The following is a 20925-nucleotide window of genomic DNA, read 5'->3' as shown; positions in this document are numbered from 1 at the left end:
GGCTGAGCCATCCACACTACCATTCTCTTTAGGCCTTGCATTCTGGTTAAAGGAAAGGCTCATGTGAGAAAGATTCTGTATATTCATCTGTACCTTGCTTTATCAATGGGCCGTATGTTGCTCTCCTCCCCTTCTGATTCCTGAGCTGGGCTTGGCAGCCATGGTTTTTTTTTTTTTTTGTTTTTGTTTTTTTTTTTCTCATAAAGAAACAAAGTGAAATAATACATTCGCTCATTTAGCTTTGGACTTCTGCCAAAAGTTCAAGGCACCCAACCCTCCCAGGTATTTTAAATTTGCTAACTTGATTTAGACTCAGAGGAAATGTTTCCCCCTTAAGCAGGTCACAGGCTGCATGTGGATTTCTTAATGGAACAGTCATTGTCATCTTTGCATTTTAGAATGAAAACCTGGGTCCCTAAAAAAAAAATTTCCCCTTCAGTAAATGAACTTGTAAGAATGCTCATTAGTGTTTGCCAACCACTGGAGAAAGGGGTAAGGAGTGGCACGCCCAAACTACCTTCTACCTGAGTTTGAATAATAGGTGACTTTATATCTGGAAAAATTCGTGTATGGAGTGAAAAGTAAGAAAGGATCAGTGTGTCACAAAGATTTTTACTTTTCTATTTTCTTAGCTTTGAATTTTGTGCATTTTCTATTCTATAATGCTATACCCGTGCAAACATAGTTATCATCCGTACATATGGAAAGCTCTGACAGTCATGCTATGCATATGAAATCAAAAGTCTCACCAGCCCCACATTCCAGACAATGGGACTCTATTTTCTGTGCGTTGCAAAATCCACTCCCACATCCATCTGATTCCAGAGCCAGGTTTGGCAGAAGGTTGTTTTTCCTTTTTTAAAGTCCCAATAGGCCATAAAGAATTAAGAATTTACTGAAGCCTTGTAGTGGAATAGGAGAAAGACATGCTTGTATAATATTTTAGACCTCACAGTTCTCAGTTTATCCAGATGCAGGGGGAAATGGCATTGAGTGAGTATTTCAAGGAGGGTCAATCTTCAAGATGTCTTCAGTGAACCTTTACCATTTGCTTTGGGTACTTACTCTTAGAGACAACACAGATGCTTTATGACACCCATGAAGATGAGATTGTAACTTATCTAAAGGGCTGACCCAATCTTGCAGAGGCTTCAGGTGCACTGCATATAAACACATCAAGTATGCCATTGCCAGTGTTACTAACACACACATAAATATTTTGTATTAGAGATATACATGGAAAAGCATGACTTGCTTTTGTTTGTATCCATGTCTGTTTGACTTACCATATATTTGATATTTGAACATTTATTTCAGCATATTAAATGAACGATCAGTTTAAACCAGACTACAAAGCATTCTCCTATTTTATAAGTCCATAATTCTGGCCAGCGCCACGGCTCAATAGGCTAATCCTCCGCCTGCGGCGCCGGCACACCAGGTTCTAGTCGCGGTCGGGGTGCCGGATTCTGTCCCAGTTGCGCCTCTTCCAGGCCAGCTCTCTGCTGTGGCCAGGGAGTGCAGTGGAGGATGGCCCAAGTGCTTGGGCCCTGCACCCCATGGGAGACCAGGAGAAGCACCTGGCTCCTGGCTTCGGATCAGCGCGGTGCGCCGGCCACAGCGCGCCGGCCATGGCGGCCATTGGAGGGTGAACCAACAGCAAAAGGAAGACCTTTCTCTCTGTCTCTCTCTCACACTGTCCACTCTGCCATCAAAAATTAAAAACAAACAAATAAGTCCATAATTCTGGAATCTTGCTGAAGACCCAACACTCAAACAGTTAAGGGTCAAAAAGCTAACTGGAGGCTGGTGCCGTGACTCACTTGGCCTGCGGTGCCGGAACCCTGGGTTCTAGTCCCGGTTGCCCCTCTTCCAGTCCAGCTCTCTGCTGTGGCCCAGGAGGGCAGCAGAGGATGGCCTAAAGTGCTTGGGTCCCTGCACCCGCATGGGAGACCAGGAGGAAGTACCCAGCTCCTGGCTTTGGATCGGCATAGTGCCAGCCTTAGTGGCCATTAGGGGAATGAACCAACAGAAGGAAGACCTTTCTCTTTGTCTCTGTCTCACTGTCTATAACTCTCTATCTCTCTCTCTCACTGTCTAACTTTGCCTGGCCAAAAAAAAAAAAAAAAAAAGCTAACAGGAAGTGATAGAAAGATGGCCCAACACCCCACATAAGTGATTTCTAATGATGAACTAATTTTGTTGTGTTTGGTCCTCTTGGAAATAGGTTTGGGAAACCATGGTATCTCTTTCTATGGAAACCATTGTGCCTTTGTTGTAAGTAGCGTACAACATGAGGCCAATTTTCAGAATGTTTACATTTGCCTTTGTGTTTGTATGTCTTTCAGTGTTTTTAAACTTACCGTGTTTTAATGTGTTTAAGTATCGTTCAAATGGCTTTGTCATTCCAAGTGGATTTCCAGTTTTTTTCATGATACTTTATTGTTTTCAGTCTTTGAAAAGACCCTGAGCTCTGGGCTTTCAGTTTTGCAAGGGAGGTGAGCTGCCAGAGAGGCAAAGGAGCTTAGGTAGCCAGAACCATCAACAGCACATCTTTGGGTTGACTCGGTGTGACTTCAAACACTTGAAACAGACAGGTGGCCATCTTTTTCCACTTGGATCCTGGAATTTCACTTCTCCAGGCAGCTTATACCTGGGAAAGTTTATCCTCCCTACTTCTTTATTTCTGCTCCCCTCAGATCCCACTTTATTTTGTTGATTCAGCCTTTTTTTTTTTTTTTTAAAGTATATGCCTTTTTTTTTTTTTCTGAGTAGACAGGAAACCTAGAGGCCAAGGTGGGCTGAAGGAAAAACTACAAAAGAAAAATCCCTTTAAGGTCTGCAAGTGTGCTTTTTGGGAGTGTTCATTCACACCAGCTGCATGGTTTTGCTTAAAAATCCGTGGAAAGATGCCAAGCTGTGACGGATACCAAAGGTACAAATGAAAAGTGGTTGTCAATAAGTTAAATGTAACATCTGAAGTTTTAGAGCAATTTGATTAAGACGATTAAGACTTGTCTGAATAGCAGTACTTGCAGTCATTCCCTTCACATTCTGATTCACAGAATTAAAATATAATAACACTTCTATAATCATTGTCCAGAATGTGTACCTTTAAGTGCTAGTAAATTGATTGATTACAAAAAATATTTGATGACAACCTGCTGAGTATGTGTGGGCATAGGATAAAAAACAGGAATTACGGCATCAGACACCATGACCTGTCAGCACCCTGATGATTAGGGCCTCAGTCTGAAGACATCATTATTTTAAAATGGAGATTGCTAGTGGCCAAAAGAGGATGCTTTTTAAGAATCCAGGAAAGGGATGACCAAGGAAGTTGGCAGTTCTGACGTATACAAATCTCAAAGTGTCCTGAACTGGTGGTTTCTCTTATTGAAAGAAACTTTTCCAGCTGACAAGGCTTTGCTTTCTTGGGAGGACTGCCTGAAAAAGACTTTTCTTCTTGTGGAAGAAAGTAGTCTCACAGGTTAAAGCAGCCACATATCACTTGCGGCCACACTGGAGATGATTTTAAATTGAGGTGTTGACTTGTCTGCTACTCTGAAAATCCCCGGGCTCCTGGGGCCTGCTACTGAGCTAACCTGACAGCCGTGGTCCACCTGGCACAAAGGTCATGGCCATGATAAACCGTCCTTAAGGATGGCTCACTTACATTTCCTGCTCTTTTGTTCAGAGGTTCCATGCCCCAGATAAATAATTCGCTGGCCAGCTTGTAAATGCAGGTACTCTACGTGATAATCTGAGAGATACCGTTTCATAGCCAGTAGAATGACTAAGATGTGAATGCTACGTTTAAGACCAATATAGATCTTCTGATGAGCTCCTGTGGTGACCTAATGAAGCCTAATGAAGCCGGTAAGTCTATACTTTAATGAGTCTGCAGTATCATGGATGGCCTGGGCCAGTGCCTAGTCTTGGCAGTGAGTCTGTTCACTAACAAATAATGCTTTGTGGATGATGATCTGTCCCATGAGTGATCAGAAAACTTATGGCTCCCTCCAAAACAAAGCTGTGTGATAGATTCAGTAAAATGTAACCTAGCAAGTGACCTAAACCATGAGGACATCATAGAGGCCAACATGATGGACATGTCTGAGTCCCATAGAAACTACCTGTCAAGTCAGGAGCTGATGCAGCTGGAACAAGAGAAGTCTGTAAGAATGAGAGCATTTCAGTACTTCTTCTGTTGGGTTCCAAATGAATTACTATCTTTACAGCCTGTAAATTCTGTTGAATTATCAAAATTTAAATGTAACCTTAGGTATCTCAGGGAAAATATAATTATTTTCAGATATGGTAGGGAAATCTCAAAGAAAAACACCTTATTTTTGAACAACAATTTAGGGAGTTGTATACATATTATCGTTGTCTTCCCTCCCTTCCCATTAGCAGGATTATGAAGACTTCTAGTTCACAATATCATCACTTTTTGTAAGAGTCATAATAAATCTATATAGAAGCTAACATACTTTATGAAATAGTTAATCTTTCATTCTAATGTAACTTTATGGTATACATTTTAATAAATTTTCTACAGACACTTTCAACATTCTGAAGTTGACTATATTTGCTGTCTGGACAGCTTGCACAGTTGCAAGTGTTAGGAATAATTTTCTATAAAAGTACCTCATATAGTCTGTTCTTAAAAAGTGGTTGTTAATTTAGGGACTTTATTAGTGGGTTCTAAATTGACACACAGACTTCCCAGTAGGTTAAACTTTATAGGAGAATTGTGAAGATCAAACAACATAATCTATATAAAAGTCTTTTTATATAAAAGTCTTTAATAAGACATAGAGCATTATAAAATGCATAGTTACTACTTGCATTATCTTCAAATAGCTCTTCTTTGCTTGGAATCCATGAAAGAGATAAAGCAACAGAACAACTTTGCAACTGCTGGGGGACAGTAAAAATGGATAATCAGGGTACAAAAGGAATTTAAAGGGACACCTTTGACAGTACTTTTTTGTGATGTCTTTTCTTATGCTGCCTTGAGATGCTGTCAAAATCTTGTGTTGTTTTTGTGCCATTTTTTACGTCTGTGTTCTGTCTGCCTATTTGGATTGGAGAATCAGTGAGGGTAGGAGCAAGCTTCAGACTCCTCCATTCATCTTAGCTTTAATCTATAGCCTTTTTCCTCCCTGGTCCTGAGCCAGTCCTTTAGCATGCATCACATCACTTCGAAGGCTTGTGAAACGAGTTTGTTGGGCCTTTCCCCCAGGGCTTCTGTACAGTAAGTCTGAGTGAGTCCTAGAAGTTTGAACTTCTACCAGGCGTTTCTGACAAGTTTTCAGGTGACACTGCATGTTGCTGGTGGAGGGACCACACTTTGATAACCAATTGCTCTGGATCATAAAGTGCGGGGATGTGACTTGTAGCCAAGCATGATCTGAATTTGGCCTGGGGGAGTTAGAACAGGAATGTCCCTGTGGTATATATTTCTGTTTGTCACAACAGAAAACCTATACGTGGATATTTTGCTTGTCATCCCACACCAGTGTTATAAGGGTCCTGCTCCTGTTTTGATTAAGATTGAGATCTTAGAACCACTCAACTAAAAACTATTAAAATTCTGATTTCCAACCAGTACAGGACATGTTTGAATGCATGCAGTTAATGTGAATGCCTTTATGTGTTTACAAGCTGCTTAATTTGGTGTTTTAACTTTCCTTATCTGTTTAGTCCCTCATATTCATGTTAGTTTTTTTACACAAGATTAAGCTGAATTACTAAATTCTACAATGTGCACAAATTTTTTTGCTGTAAAAATAATTTGGTAAAATAATTCCACACCTCACTGAGAAGGCAAAGGAAGTAGTGAGGCTGGGCCATGTAGCTTTAGTCCTATTGAGAAAAGCCTTGATTGTCTTTATACTACTATTTCTCCTTTCCTCACTTAACATTTTGCCAGCACGCCAATGGATTATGACAAGAGAAGGTTGGATCTACCTTGAGATATATACAGCAAAGCTGTTCTTAAGTAACAGGTGGATGCTAAGACAGGGAATTCAGGATAGAATTTCTGGAATAAGAAGCTAATACCTATAGAAGGTAGAAGTTAACATTCAAACTTCTCATTCCAAAGTTCTGGCTTTTTTTAGCTGAATTTATCTTTCAAGGAAAAGAGAGAAATAGGCAGTTACGCTTCTTTCATGTGAAGAATAAAGAAAAAATACAAGATATTTTCAGTGTTTGTAGTCATAGTGAAAGTTCAGTTCTACACTTGTGTGAGCACTAAAATTAAGTGTTGAGAATAGCGTAAGACTCTGAATTGAAGGACATTACTGATTTCGCATGTATATTACTTCTCCTGTTTTACAGTAATAAGAGGGCATATTGCAGATATTGAATAAACAGGATTGTAGAGTGTGTTGAATGTACTTATTCTATGCAAGCAACAGCACTGCCACAGAAGACTGGCTCTTATGGTGTTTTCCTCTCTGTTATCAGAGGCTGATCTGCTTCATTCAGGTGTCTTGGCCATGGCTTAACAGCAGGTGTTGATTCATCAAAAGTTAAAGCTGCCTCCTTGAAATCTTAGTTTCTCACCGCACTTCCCATTGTTTCTAGTTGCAACCTGGGCTTGCTCCTTGGACTCCAGCTTTGTTCTCTCTTAGGGCATTATCTGCTCAGGTCTGGCTTCTGCTCTGACTGACCGTCAGCTCTGGATTTCAGTTGAGTCTTGCCCTGTAGATTCTATGAACACCTGAATACACCCTAAAGAGTCAGGGATTCATGAGCTTCATTGCAGCTTTTGCCCTGCAGGTGTAGAGAAGGTTCTTATTCGTACCCTCCAAGAGTGAGCAGCTGCAGAAAATGAAGTATTCACTATTCAAAAGAAAATGGAATAAACTCATCAGAGTGTATGGATCTGCTCCTCAGGCTAGTTCACCGGGATGCTTATGAGCTTTCTCTGAGAAATGGATATACTTCCTGAAAAATGCAGTGTACATCTGCCCCAGGAGATTTTGCAGTTGGGAAAGTAATGATCTAAAATCCATGGTTTGAAGTACTGAGATAGTTCTGAGTTAAATCTGTACAAAGGGTAAGGATGAGCAGTATCTCATGTCTCTTAAGTCATACTGCTGATCATGTTTTTGAAATTAATTGATTTTGTTTATTTGAAGGATAGATAGCAAAATCTTCCATTCATTGGTTTACTCCAAATGCCTACAGCAGCATGGCTGGCCAGGTTTTGAATACAGTCCCTGCCAATAAGAATTCAAGCCAAGATGAGGACTTGGGACTTCCATATTCTAAGACCCATTTTCAGATCTGTAAATAAGACTGTTTTCTCTGTTTCCATGAATATTAGAGGTATACCTGGACTGGCTTTACAGAGTGCCTGGGAGACCTCATTCCAGGTCTCCCAGGTGTCAGGTACCCAAGTACTTGAGCCATCACTTGCTGCCTCCCAGGGTCACATTAACAAGAAGCTGGAATCAGAAGCAGAGCTGGGACCTGAACCTTGGCCCTCCGACATGGGATGTGAACATCTCAAGAAGAGTCTTAGCCACTGCACTAAATGCCTACCCCAACTGACCATACTTCCTTCAGTCCCTCTGGTCATCTCTGTAGCCTGTCTGTACTCTAAGATAACATTTTTAAGTGGAACTGTTACTTCTTCCTGTAACTTAGATTTCCACCTTACATTAGATCAGTTGCTGGATTAAATGACATAAAGAGTTCTTAGAACATAGCGAGTATTCAGCATCCATTAATTATAATTGCTGTTGCTTTTTTCCAAATACTAGAAAAATATATGTTATAGTTCTGTCAAGCAGATAAGTAACAGGTGCCACAAATTACCCACTACCATTTTAAAGGAAATGAGAAAAAATAGAAGCCTAAGGAAATTAGAAATTTAATCAGCATCATTTGGTAGAATAAAAGTAAAATATAATTTTAAAAATATTTTGTATTCTAGTACTTTGTCCAATAGTTCATCTTATATTTTTTAGTTAAGGGAATATACTATACATCTCTAAAGAAAAACAAATTGGCATCAGGAGTCTACCACTTGAGTGGCAGTGCCCCCAGACTCACAGTGTCAAAACTTGGTTTTGGTAGTTACTTAGGTTTGGGTGTTCAATATTTTTGTTGTTTCATTTCGGTTGGTTGTTTCTGGAGTGTATTTTGGTTTGGTTTGGTTGGTTGTTTTTGGAGACAGCGTGCTATGGCAGAAAGAACGTGGAACTTGATGCAAATTCTAGTCATGGCTCTCTGTTCCCTAGGTATTTAGTATGGGGAAGTTATTTTTCCTGTCCTATAAAATAGTAGTCCCAATAGTAAGAATACTGACTGCATAGGACTGTTGGGAGAATTACATTAGATAGCCTGAAAGAGTTCACTGTACTCCTTAATAGCTGCCGGATGCTCAATCAACGTTCCTTTGTTTTTTTCCCCTCCTCTTTGTTTAAAACTAAGAAAATTATTTGTAGGCTAAGTTGGTGTTTATGAGAGGCAATAGAACCCCTTTTATCCCTCCATTTACATGGGGTGCTATTTTGTGGGGTTCAGTAATAGACATCTGAAATATAGTCCCTGCCAATAAGAATTCAAGCCAAGATGAGGACTTGGGACTTCCATATTCTAAGACCCATTTTCAGATCTGTAAATAAGACTGTTTTCTCTGTGTCCATGAATATTAGAGGTATACCTGTACTGGCTATACAGAGTGCCAATGTGTCTGCTTGAAAAATGAACTTAATGAACAGTGAACTTGTGAGGGTGAGGCGAGCGGAGGGAAGAAGACATTGGATTGATGGCCTCCACCAGTGCAATTTCACACAGTCATTGTTTTGACATTGCTGAGGTATAGTCTTAGTCCCTCCTGATGACATTTTGTAAATAGACTCTTCCAGGCCACGTCCTTTATCTCAAAATGTACTCCAAGGCATCTAGAAAAATATGCTTAACTATTTGCTGACCTCACAATTAGCGGCTGTATTTCAGCAACCATTCCCTAGTCTTTTCATTATGGTGCTTAGTAGTTAACAAGAAACAGATGCACATTGTAAGCTGGACTCTGTGCTGCCTCCTGTTTTTGCATAGTCTGAGAACTAAGGATGTTGTTAGACTTTTACATGCAAACATTGAGAAGCCACTTAAAGAATTGTGGACCTGGACTCTTATCCACAAAGCCCACAACATTTACTGTCTGACCCTTTGCAAGTACCCTGTTTCATTCATGTATCGGGAACACTTGTCAATGAGTGAAATCAAAGATGCCATAAAGTAAATTAATGAAAATGAATTCATTGAAGAGGAGAACATGTTATAAGACAGGTTAGGATCCTGTAATACATATACGTTTTACTGATGCCTATAATATTTTTCATTTAGCACATACTTTAGTAGTTTTCTTGCTTAGGGATTTTCAGAGATTTCTATTTATTTATTTAATAATTGCATTTTTATATAGATAAAACTTTAGGAATACAGTGGTTCTTTCCCCCATGCCTCCCACCCCACTCCCATCCCACCTTCCATTCCCTCTCCCATCTCCTTCTTCATTATGGATCATTTTTAGTGTGACTTTATATATAGAGGACCATCTCTATGCTAATCATAGATTTCAACAATTTGTCCCCATGCCCACACACAACATATAGAGTACAATTTGAGAGATTTTTTATAAGGCTCAATGTTTATAATATATAACAGCGGTACTATTTCTGTTGCAGACATCCAGGCCACATATAGCCTGGATATTTATTCCTCCCTGAGACATCCTTTACAACCCTAGAAGTTGTGGCTCTGAAATAGATTATTAATAGTTCAAGTCGTGGAATTGCAAGAAGACATCCACAGAGGCAGCCTAAGTGATGGCGACAGGTAGGAAGGGGTGTGGTACCAGGTCCTAGTGATGTGACCCACCTCCACTTAGGAAGCAGTTGATGGAGGCCAGGTAGGGCCTAGTTTTAATTATGATGAGCCCAAGACTGGCAGAGAGATCACAGGGAGTAGCCTTTTGATGATTCTTTTTTGTTTTTCAAAATTAATTATTTGAGAGGCAGAGATTGGGCTTCCATCTGCTGTTTTACTCCCTAATTGCCACAACAGCCGGAGCTGGTCCAAGTTGAAGCTGACAATAGAGGTTTCCCACGTGGGTGGCAGGGACCCAAGCTGACTTGAGCTGTCACCTGCTCCTTCCCATGAGTGCGTTGGCAGGAAGTTGGAATTAGAAGCAAACCAAGGCACTCCAGAATGGGATCCAGGAGTGCCAAGTGGCATTTTATCCACTGTGCCAAATACCCATCCCTGTCTTGGGTTAATTCTGCACAGGTTTTTTTTTTTTTTTTTTTCCCTAAAAAGAGAAGTATATCACACTGTTGAACATCAAGACAGTGTTTTCTAAAATCTAGTCCTTTAGTAGACACATAAACTAACAGGAGTAAAACAAAAAAAAAAAATTAAAACCAATTTCAGGGACCTGTTTGTCACATTCCAGTAGGAAAGAGGCTTGCTTCCTCAAAATGCATTGTCTACCCACGAGTATGTTTGAAGTTGACATAACTGAAGATGGAATCCTGCATTCCATAGATAGAGAAATGATTTCAAATACAAATCCCTTGAAAAAGGTTCTATAGGGGCATCAATTCATGATAGAGTCTAACTTCTCAGAGTAAAATAAACAAGGAGGAAACACTGATCACCTGCAGACAAGATGGAAGAGTGGGGCAAAAGTGTAGAAAGGAAGAAAGTCCTGCTCCTTGGAGTCACAGGAATACCAGCTTCGTAGAGACGAAGCTTTGTCCAGGGCCGGCAATCATTGTCAATGCTGTTCCCTCCTTGTACAGCAGTTCCCAAGAGGGCTGCTGTTTTCTCCCTTTAAAGAGGTAGGCAAGGGAAAGACTCCCTCAGAGTTCAGAGCGGGCAGATCAGCCCTTAGTTTGGCAGCTGAATGTTGCATTAAAGTTGGATGGCTATCTAGGCCAAAACTCTTTCCAAGAAGTCTTGGCTGGGAAACGTTTTCAGAAGTCCTATGAGAGTTGAGTGAGTTGGAATATTCCAGCAGGTTCTGATGGGGGACAGGGTATCTTTTGTAGTCAACATGGTACAGGTAGAAGACAGATAAGGAATGAATAATGAATTAGAGAACCCAATGTATTTTACTAAAACTTTGTTTTTTGTGACCAAGTTGGACTTCACTTCCAAAAAAAGAGTTGAAGAGATTTTTGTCAGAGCTTCCAGGAGTATTTGTTCATGCTTGGTCCGTCCATCCATCCGTCCTTCCTTCCTGTCTCTTTCTCTTTCTCTCTCTCTCTCTCTCTCTCTTTCTTTCTTTCTCTCTCCCCTCCTCCATTTTAAAGATTTATTTATTAATTTGAAAGTCATAATTACACACAGAGAGAAGGAGAGGCAGAGAGAGAGAAAGAGAGAGAGAGAGAGAGAGAGATCTTCCATCTACTTATTCACTCCCCATTTGGCCGCAAGGGCCGGAGCTGTGCCGACCTGAAGCCAGAAGCCAGGAGCCTCCTCTAGGTCTTCCCACACAGGTTCAGAGGCCTAAGGACTTGGGCCATCCTCCACTGCTTTCCCAGGCCATAGCAGAGAGCCAGATCGGAAGTGGAGCAGCCAGGACCTGTACCGGCGCCCATATGAGATACCAGTACTGCAGGTGGAGGCTTTACCCACTATGCCATAGCACCAACCCTTGGTCCCTTTTTCGTCTTTGTTTCTGCTTTCCCACTCTGCCAAAATGGAGGTTAATGTAACACACAGATCAGAGGAAATGAAGGATTTTTCACAAGGGGCATGTGTCATTTGCCTGTTAAATGCTTTACTGACTTTCTTTGAGATGCTTCAAAAAGATCATGGAAAAATGGAATTAAAACATGTTTACTTTGGCGCAAGGAAAAATTGAAATCCATGTATACCTTTTCATACTGTGAATTTCCATGAACTTCTTGAAGTTTCTTCTTATGTAATGAACTCTCTGAGGGTAAGCAGATAGGTTGAGAAGCAGAGAGAAGAAATATAAGGTATGAGATTTGAGGGGCCGGCACTGTTGCATAGTGAGTAAAGCTTCTGCCTGCAATGCTGGCATCCCATATGGGCACCAGTTTGAGTCCCAGCTGCTCCACTTCCTATCCAGCTCTCTGCTGTGGCCTAGGAAAGCAGTAGAAGATGGCCCAAGTCCTTGGGCCCCTGTACCCACATGGGAGACCTGGAAGAAGCTCCTGCAGCCATTTCGGCCAATTGGGGAGTGAACCAATGTATGGAAGACTCACTCTCCCTCTCTCTCTCTCTCTCTCTCTCTCTCCCCTTCTCTCTGTGTGTAACTCTGACTTTCAAATAAATAAATCTTTTTAAAAAAATAAGAACTCGAGATTTGAGGTTGGACATGCCACGCATTTTCTGGAAGGATCCAGAAGGGCTGTTTGAAGTGGTGGTCCCCGAGAAGCTGAGACGGCTGCCACAATGATGCCCTCCTCCTTGGCACAGAATGGCTTTGTTCTGAAAGGCACATGTTTCAGGAACTTTTCCCAACATGAAGTTAATTACACCTGGAGTTACTGAACGTTTGATCATAACCTTTGGCACTTATGTGAATGACATCAGCCATTATCTTCTAGTTGTATCACAGTGTATTCCAGAAAGGCATGTAAGCCATGTATCCTCTTCCAAACACTAATAACTTCTTCCCTGGCTATAAATTCAGCAGCACGATGGATGTGGAAATGTAATTGGGCAGCCTGTGCAGAAATGTGGAGCTCACAGGGGGAATCCATTTGTAAGAGAACCTGAATATTCATGTAACTGTCTGGACATCAATAAATTCTCATTTTACCTTATTTATTTCTGTTCCCCAGTAAAAGGCAGCCCTCTTATGCTCAAAGTTAATGGGCATGTTCTTCAGAGCTGTGCCCTCACTTACCTTAATAGAACGTCTCCCTAACACATTTGTTTATCCGTTGCCAGGTAGCTCTCCTATAAGGTGACATGAGTGTGTTTTCTTTGTCTTAGTGCACGGGAGACAGTTGCCATTGTTTGCCATCAATTAGCTCGGGTAGCATGTCAAGGATGTACGGGTGGTGTCATTCCTGACAGCCGCCCCAATCTGGTTGAGAAGGGATTGTTTCATTATCCTCTTATCAGGGCTGCTGGATAATGATACTCTACACTGCAAAGTGTGGAGGGAAAAAAAAGGCAGGCAGAAAGAATAGATTTTTAGGGATTGGCAGTATGAAAATTATTCATGCCGCAAGGAGAAGGGCAAGATTAGAGAGATGACGGTGCAAACCCTTCAGAAGCTACTTTTTCCTAATACAGGTAGAATGTGCAATAATGTCTTTCCTGCTGGAGAGGGAGGGAAGGGAGACATGCATGGACATCAGGAGCCAGGATAAAGGAAACGCAGCCCCCTCCACTGTTCAACAACAACACCAGGATTAGCTGGGGCGGTGCTCCATTCTCCAATTAACCTCAGTATCAAACACAGCCTAGTACATGACCCTGACGGGGTGATTTTCTTGTTAGAAGGCTCTTTCTGGTTTGTGAATTTAGTCAGGAGAGTGGTTTCTACTGAATGAGAGTGCAATTAAATTGCTCCAAGGTGAAATACAAAGAACCACAGGAGGTGTTGGGGCCTAAATTTTCACTGTTGGGGCCAAGGTGATAGCCACCACCAATATTGGCCTCTGGCTTCAGAATACATCAAAAGAAGTCTTTCTTGAGTTCTGAAAATTATTGAAAGCTTTGGATCTTTATGCTGTTGGAGAAACAAACAAAAAGCAGTGCTGAAAATGTAAAAATACTTCAAGATAAACTAAGCTTCAGGAGGAACAAATGTGTTGACATTTTAGTAGCAGCCCATTTTCGCTCCTTAACCAAGTGCAATCATGCATGAAAATGACTTGTTATCTTTTAAACTGAAATGCATGATGGGTTGTAACTCAGAGGTGCATATTACCATTCAAAATTAAGTACAATGCTTTAACCCCATGAGGATTCCTTGGCAGGCCCCAAATACTTTCTAGCAACTGACATAAAAAAATTAAACAATAAAAAGCTTGAATGTTATTAGAATGGCTGTAGTCTGCAGTTTATGTTATTGAAGTTTCTTTACAAAGTTCATAGAGAAAATGGCATTAAAAGATAAAGTTGACTTTGGTGCAAAAAATTTTTGAGATTCATGCATAACTTTTTTCACAATATGTGCTTTTTGTGAATTTTTTCAAGACCCTCAGTATATGCATTTTTATATCTGTAATATAATTGAGAGGCATACTTTATTGGCAACTTGCCATTTTGGAGCAACATAGGCTTTTGTCTTACTCTAATCCTATTAATAGTGGCAGTAGTTACAATAATGTGAATAGCCAAATGATAACAGCAGTACTTAACCACAGTTCAGGCATTGAGCTAAGTGCCTTCTATATATGATATGATCTTCTTCACAATGCTGTGATATATAATCTTTATTTAAGGTAAAGAACCTAAGATTTAGGCTAAGTGACTTGCCTAGGACATGTGGCTGATAATCCTAAAGCTAAGCTTCAAATCTTGGTCCATCTGACTCATACTGTATGGCTTTGTTCTGTTAATAACCACCCAGACACTATCTGTTATAACTGTCCAGTTTCTGATGAGGCCAAAGAAACCAAAATGTGCATTGCTGCCCAACAGTTTTGGAACCTCTGAGCTCCAGGGAGAGGCGGACAAGATTGAGCTCACCATTTACATGGGTCCTCTAATTCTTTTTAATGTCTCTGTGAAAGCCTTTACCCTGATTTCACTGATGAGCTTGCCCCTCTGTGCTTCCATCCTGGAATTACTGCCCAAGAGCTGAATGGTGAGCTCACACCTTTTGTCATGTACCAGTCACCAGGCAATTACTATCATTTCTCAGGGTCCCAACGTTACTCAGATGCTCATGTTAAGTGAATTTGTGGTAGAGGCCTTCCCAAGGTCAAAAACAAAAAGAAAAAGAAACCTAATCTGGGAATGGAATGTGGTCATTATCTGCTTGCAATGTAACTATTTAGGCTTCTGCTTTCTGGCACAGAGCAATGATGTTAACTGATGTTAACCCTTGCTAGACAGCATAAGGCTCAGTATGTGTGTAGAATAAACATTATCAGTAACTGCGTGTGCATGTACAGTATTGTTTCAATTCCTAAAGCTGATGTGTAACAGAGTATCCAATCAAATATATGCATGTAGTCATATATGGGAGGCAGAGAAACTAAAAATCTATATAAAGAAAATACTCCTTTTGTTCTAAGCTCAGGCTTTTGGATAAAAATCCAACTGAGCCTTATGCCAGCAGCAGCAGCAACAGCATCATCATCATCATCATCATCAAAGGCTGCTTCTTTTATGATGCTTCTGTGTCTCATCTCTGTTCACAAATCCTGCTACAAATTCACAGTCAGTGGAGAAGACTGGTTCCCCCGTGGCTATGAGGGTAAACCAGAGCAATGCCTAGGCTCTTCAGCAACTAGGAGTGACTCCAAATGCAAATTCACACAGCAATTCAGTAGCTTTAAGTTTGTACAGTAAACCTCTTCTTGGCAACTACTGATAGGTGTGGCCTTTTGGCTGAGGACATAATGCTTGCTGTGTTAAAGGGTACACATAGCTGGTTGCTCAGGAGTGACCCTCCCTCTTTCCTTCTTTTCCCACTAGCAGATCAATATGCTTCTGACAAGCATCTGAAGTCTTTATTTGGGAAAAAGCACATTTCCTACCAACTATTCATTTTCCAAACCAAATAACTCAGTTCACTTCTTGCCTGTATTTAACTACAGAGCTGGAAACGTCTCTCATCAGTGATGAGGTATGTTGAGGATGAGCAGAAACATAAATGGAATCATACTTCTTGCATTCTCACCAGCAGTTTGATAGTTAAAGCTACTGTGTGCATTGTGGGTAGCAGGGGAGAGTGCCTGTTAACTCCTAGCAGCCTTTGCAATGGGCTGTTCTGGTTTCTGGTGTACCACCAACACTCGAAGCCTTTTCTTTGCTCCACCTCGCATCTGGGAGGCAATGTAATGTGGAGCACAGGGACATGTGATCTGAAATCCAGCTTACTGAGTTTGAATTCCAGCTCCACTATTGAGTTGTAGGCCAGATAAGCTCAAGCAGAAACCAAATTGAGCCTCATGTTTCTCTTCAATAAATTGGAGAAATTTTTTTTTCATATTTTATTTATTTATTTGAGAGGTAGAGTTACATACAGTGAGAGAGAGAGACATTCAGAAGGGTCTTCCATCTGCTGGTTCACTCCCCAAATGGCCACAACAGCGGGAGCAGAGCCTGTCTGAAGCCAGGAGCTAGGAGCTTCCTCTGGGTCTCCCATGCGGGTGCAGGAGCCATCTTCTACTGCTTTTGTAGGCCATAGCAGAGAGCAGAATCAGAAGAGGAGCAGCAGAACTAGAACCGGTGCCCATATGGGATGGCGGCACCAGTGCACCACAGCACTGGCCCCTGGGGAAATGTTTATAAAATACTTCACACTTGATTGGTACTCAATAAATCTGATTCTAAGCTATGGAGCAGCAAGAAGATGAAATGCAGCTGGGAAATGGTCCAGCACCAACCACTCAAACTGTGGTCCCTGGATCAATAGCTTCCGCATCATTGTGTCATCATTTTATGGGAAGTCGTTAGCAGTTCAGGAGCTCAGTACCCCTGTCTCCCAAAACCCAGCAGATCACAATCTACAGGTAACTCTGATGGTTTGTCTACATATTAAAGCTGAGAAGTAGGACTCCGCTGCCCATAGAGTTTTGAAAGGGAGTACGTATTGGCTGATTTGAATACACCTCAGAGATCTTCCATGCCCTCTCAAATGATGGACACCAAAGTCACAAAGCCCTGCCTACCGAGCTTCCCCAGTTCTGAGGATGGGCCCGACACGAGAGTCTTTGTTTGTAGATGTTCCCAACCCTCCTTGCCTCCTTCTTCTGTGCAGTGAATTCATCACAGCTGCAGTATCCCCAAGGAGGCCCTGTCCATACCCATTAGAAATATAGGCAAATAGTTTTCATTTGGACAGAGAAAGAGCTGCCAATTAACCCATATTAACCTGAGTTAGTTAAAAGCAAAAGTATAGAATGTCCTGGTTCCAGGAGCCAGTGAGCTGGCATCCAAGAAGGAGGCCAACAGATGCTACTTTGTCAAAATCATGAGGCCCGTGAGTCACCTGCACCCAACTACCCTGGAGGCGGGGTGGTGAGCTGCGATAAGCCAGGCCCCAAAGGGAGAGAGGGTCTTGGTCTTCTGGTCTTCTGCTAAAGACAGGGCTCACGTATTCATCTCCAGACCAGGCTTTGATTTCCTTGGGGAGTCCACCATCTCTTAATCACAAAAGCAATAAGAATTTCCAATATGTTCCTCTCCCGTGCCTAATCAGTTGTTCCAGCTGTCAGTCATCAGCCACGTCTGGAAGCTCACTTTAAAAGCCCTCTTCCAGCTTTGAAAGCAGTCGTGACCCCCAAGGTGACACAGACAATGAAGGCTGCCCCCACGGGCAGGCTGTGTGTGACGGCTGATTTGATCACCACGGTGTTGTTAATATTGCCCTGTATTCTGGAGGGATCTGTTCTCTTCCTTACGCTTTGATCGATAGGCCACAATGTATGCCTCATTGGTTGAATTTGGAAAATCATTTTGAGTGTTTATGGAAGGGAATTTTTCCTTTTGTAAATGACCTTACAGTTTCACTCTAACATGGGGATTTTCTTCCTGAGGTTATAAATCATTTAACAAAGCCCAAGCATTTGTCAGGAAGCATATGTTATATTGGGCAGGTCTGTGTGAAGTTGGCAGGTGTTCAGATTTAAAGCATTAATAGAGGTTAGCACATGAAGAGTACAGAGTCAGTTCTTGAGTTGGAATGAATGAAGGTATGAATAAAATAACACTCTTAGATGAAAGTAATTAAGATTGAATCCTGGGTGTGTGATGCGATATGGTCACACATCCCTGCCAGTCAGTGTCGGTAAGGGAATCATTCCCTGTGTCAGAGTGGCAATTTCTGAGAAATGTGGGTGTTTGAAAGAGGTCAAGAGCAATCCTGTTGGAGCCGCAGCCTTCTGACTCTAGAGCGTTGCCCACTTTATTGGACGGGACTCTGAGTTGGGGACTGGGTGAAGGTTAAAAGCCACACTTGTGTCTTCAAATTTTCTTGTTCCCGGGTGACATTTACAAGCAGCCATCAGGCCCAGGACTCTATGCAAAGCAATCTGTAAGGATGCTGACCCCAGGCTTCTGCTAGGGCAAAAGTAAGATTGACCTGTAATTCTCATCTAATTTATTAGAAAACAGAGGCAAGAAGGCGCAGGCTTGTTTTGCAGAGAGAGAATTTTTTATATACCTTTCATAAAAAAACTCTCCAAATGCAGACTTTGAACCCCTAGCCCCCTTTCTTATTCTTCATGAGGCTGCTGCCAGAGGACCACCATCTTTGCCAGTACCGTTAACCCGCTGCAGCAGCAGACAGAAAGGGTGTGACTGTGTATCTCTCTATGGGTTAGTCAGTATTTGACGGCAGCCCAGCTGGAGGGCATGCTCCTAAGCTTTCAGCCCTGGACCGGTCATTTTGTATTCCCTACCTCACATCCTGTCCACCACTAACTTCTATTTATTGCTGTGGCAGCCAGCTGTTCAGGAACAGTATGGCAGCACCTCCCTTCAGCCACACCATGTCCCTCTGGCTCTCTGCCTGGGAATCGGGCATCTGTGAGAACATTTGACCATTCTGTTACATGTGCATACTTGGAAGTGTGAAAGAATTAGCACACTAGGACAAACCTCAGCCAGTAGAATAGAGAGAGTTGGTAGATAAATGCTCCTTTCTGTCCATGTTGTACTCATTGAGGCCTAGATGGATCCTGTTGGCATTTAGAGTGTGCGCTTCATTGTTCACTCACCAAGCAAACACAACACTAAGAATGTTGTGTCCCCCCCCCTTTCTTATGCCAGCAGCTAACTCAGTGTGTGCCACACGGTAGGTACTTCCTAAACATTTAGGACATAATTGGCTACTAAGAGAAGAATGAGATGAGCACAGGTAACTCTGCACAGAGTAAAGCATCAAAATAAAGCAAGGTAGAGAACATTACTGGCAAAAGCAAAGTAGTGTAAGTGGTCACCATACACTTGGGATGTGGTCAGTCTGGTTTGGCCACAGGTCAGGGCACATTGTGGAATCACAAATAAGATAGTGCGTTAGAGTGCTTTGAACACTATCCAGTGCTCTTCTGTAGTAGGAGCCTGTGTTTTGCTGGAATTGGCAGAGTTGGCCTCCTCCATGTTGCATCCCCCTCAAGGAGAGGAACTCATATGTGGAGAGAGAGTGGCATGTAGAACTCAGTAAATATTGAATTAAGAAATGTATTTGTTGTATGATGAATGACCAGGAGGACCAAAGATGGATGGTGGGAGCCAGTGGTCAATGGGGTATAGAAGGGGCCCTCAACCAGACACTCAGTGAGTGACAGGCTGTAAACAATACCAATTTCTGAGCTTATTTCATCACATTTAGTACAGAATGTTACGAATATTGCTAATAGAAACCCCTGGAAAGCCCCACATTTTCTGTTGAACCCTGGAGTTAAACTTAGAATGTGAACCCCAAGTTTCCCCGTTGCCCACTGGGCTGTAAACAACAGGGCACTGCTTCCCTTGTGATAAATACACACACACACGCATACAAAATTGCCTCCAAGGGAAGGTAAGTGATGGATGCATTCAGCAGGTATAACAAAATAAATAGGAGAGCTCACATCTCTACACTCAGGCAGAGGAAAAAAACAACAACCAGGAAGTTAGCTGTGCTTTCAATGTCTGTGTGACCTCTTATTATTCCATTAGTTTTTAGAATAGTATATAAAACACCAGGATCCATGCTGACAAACACCAGTATTGAAACCATTGCCACAGTCAATCCAAAAGGCTTCTCCCCTGGGTAAAATTGTTATTTGGAATACAAGCAGAATTGTGGCTCCCAGAGCTAGCTGAGCATAAATGAGGGCAGTGATTCATAAGGTGACTCCAATGAGTTTGCAAATGTGCAGCTTTTTTGGAGGCTGACACACACACAGAAGCTCAGCATTGCCTTTTTGAGCTCCTAAGCATTTTCTGGTCTCAGTGTCTCTTCAGGACTTGGAGGGCTGGAGTGCAAGCTTCTGAGGATGAGTGTTAACCTGAAAGATTGCTGATTAACCAGAAATAGACCTTTCACATCAGATCATACCCCTGTCAGGCACTTTTTGAGCGGGAACATGGTAATTCTGCCTCTTCATATGTTCTTTAAAGTATCTGAACTCCTGTTCCATTGGATTAAGTTTTTGGGGCTGGGTCATCTAGGGTATTAATTCTATCCTGGAGAAGGGTGAAGAAAAGTGCTACTGGTTTAAAAATACAACTCTCTGAACTTTTAAACCCTCAAATCTTCCTGATAATGTGGTTTCTCTTTCTTAATCCTGAACCTGATTTCATTTTTTTAAAAAAAAGAAAAAATCCATTTGTTCTTTGATAGTGGAAGAGTAAGTTCAAAATGAGCAGAAATGGGTACAGAACTCAGCACAGCTTTGTACAGGAAGGGAAGTTCAAGATTTTTTTTTTTTTTTTTTTTTTTTTTTTTTTTTTTTTACAGGCAGAGTGGACAGTGAGAGAGAGAGAGAGAGAAAGGTCTTCCTTTGCCGTTGGGTCACCCTCCAATGGCCGCCGTGGCCGGCGCGCTGCGGCTGGCGCATCGCACTGATCTGAAGCCGGGAGCCAGGTGCTTCTCCTGGTCTCCCATGGGGTACAGGGCCCAAGCACTTGGGCCATCCTCCACTGCACTCCCGGGCCATAGCAGAGAGCTGGCCTGGAAGAGGGGTAACCGGGACAGAATCCAGCACCCCGACCAGGACTAGAACCCGGTGTGCTGGCGCCGCTAGG

The 20925-nt window shown here is 42.0% G+C and overlaps 1 protein-coding gene across 12 annotated transcripts in view; it reads left to right on the top strand.

Annotated features, from left to right (window-relative positions):
- The window catches only part of GLIS3 (GLIS family zinc finger 3), a 797279-nt gene that overhangs the window by 723977 nt on the left and 52377 nt on the right, over positions 1–20925 (top strand). The gene's annotated exons all lie outside the window — the stretch shown is intronic.

The sequence above is a fragment of the Oryctolagus cuniculus genome, chromosome 1, assembly GCF_964237555.1.
Source record: "Oryctolagus cuniculus chromosome 1, mOryCun1.1, whole genome shotgun sequence".
Taxonomy (NCBI): Eukaryota; Metazoa; Chordata; class Mammalia; order Lagomorpha; family Leporidae; genus Oryctolagus; species Oryctolagus cuniculus.
The sequence above is the reverse complement of the archived record's forward strand: the minus strand, read 5'-3'. Positions and strand labels throughout refer to the sequence as shown.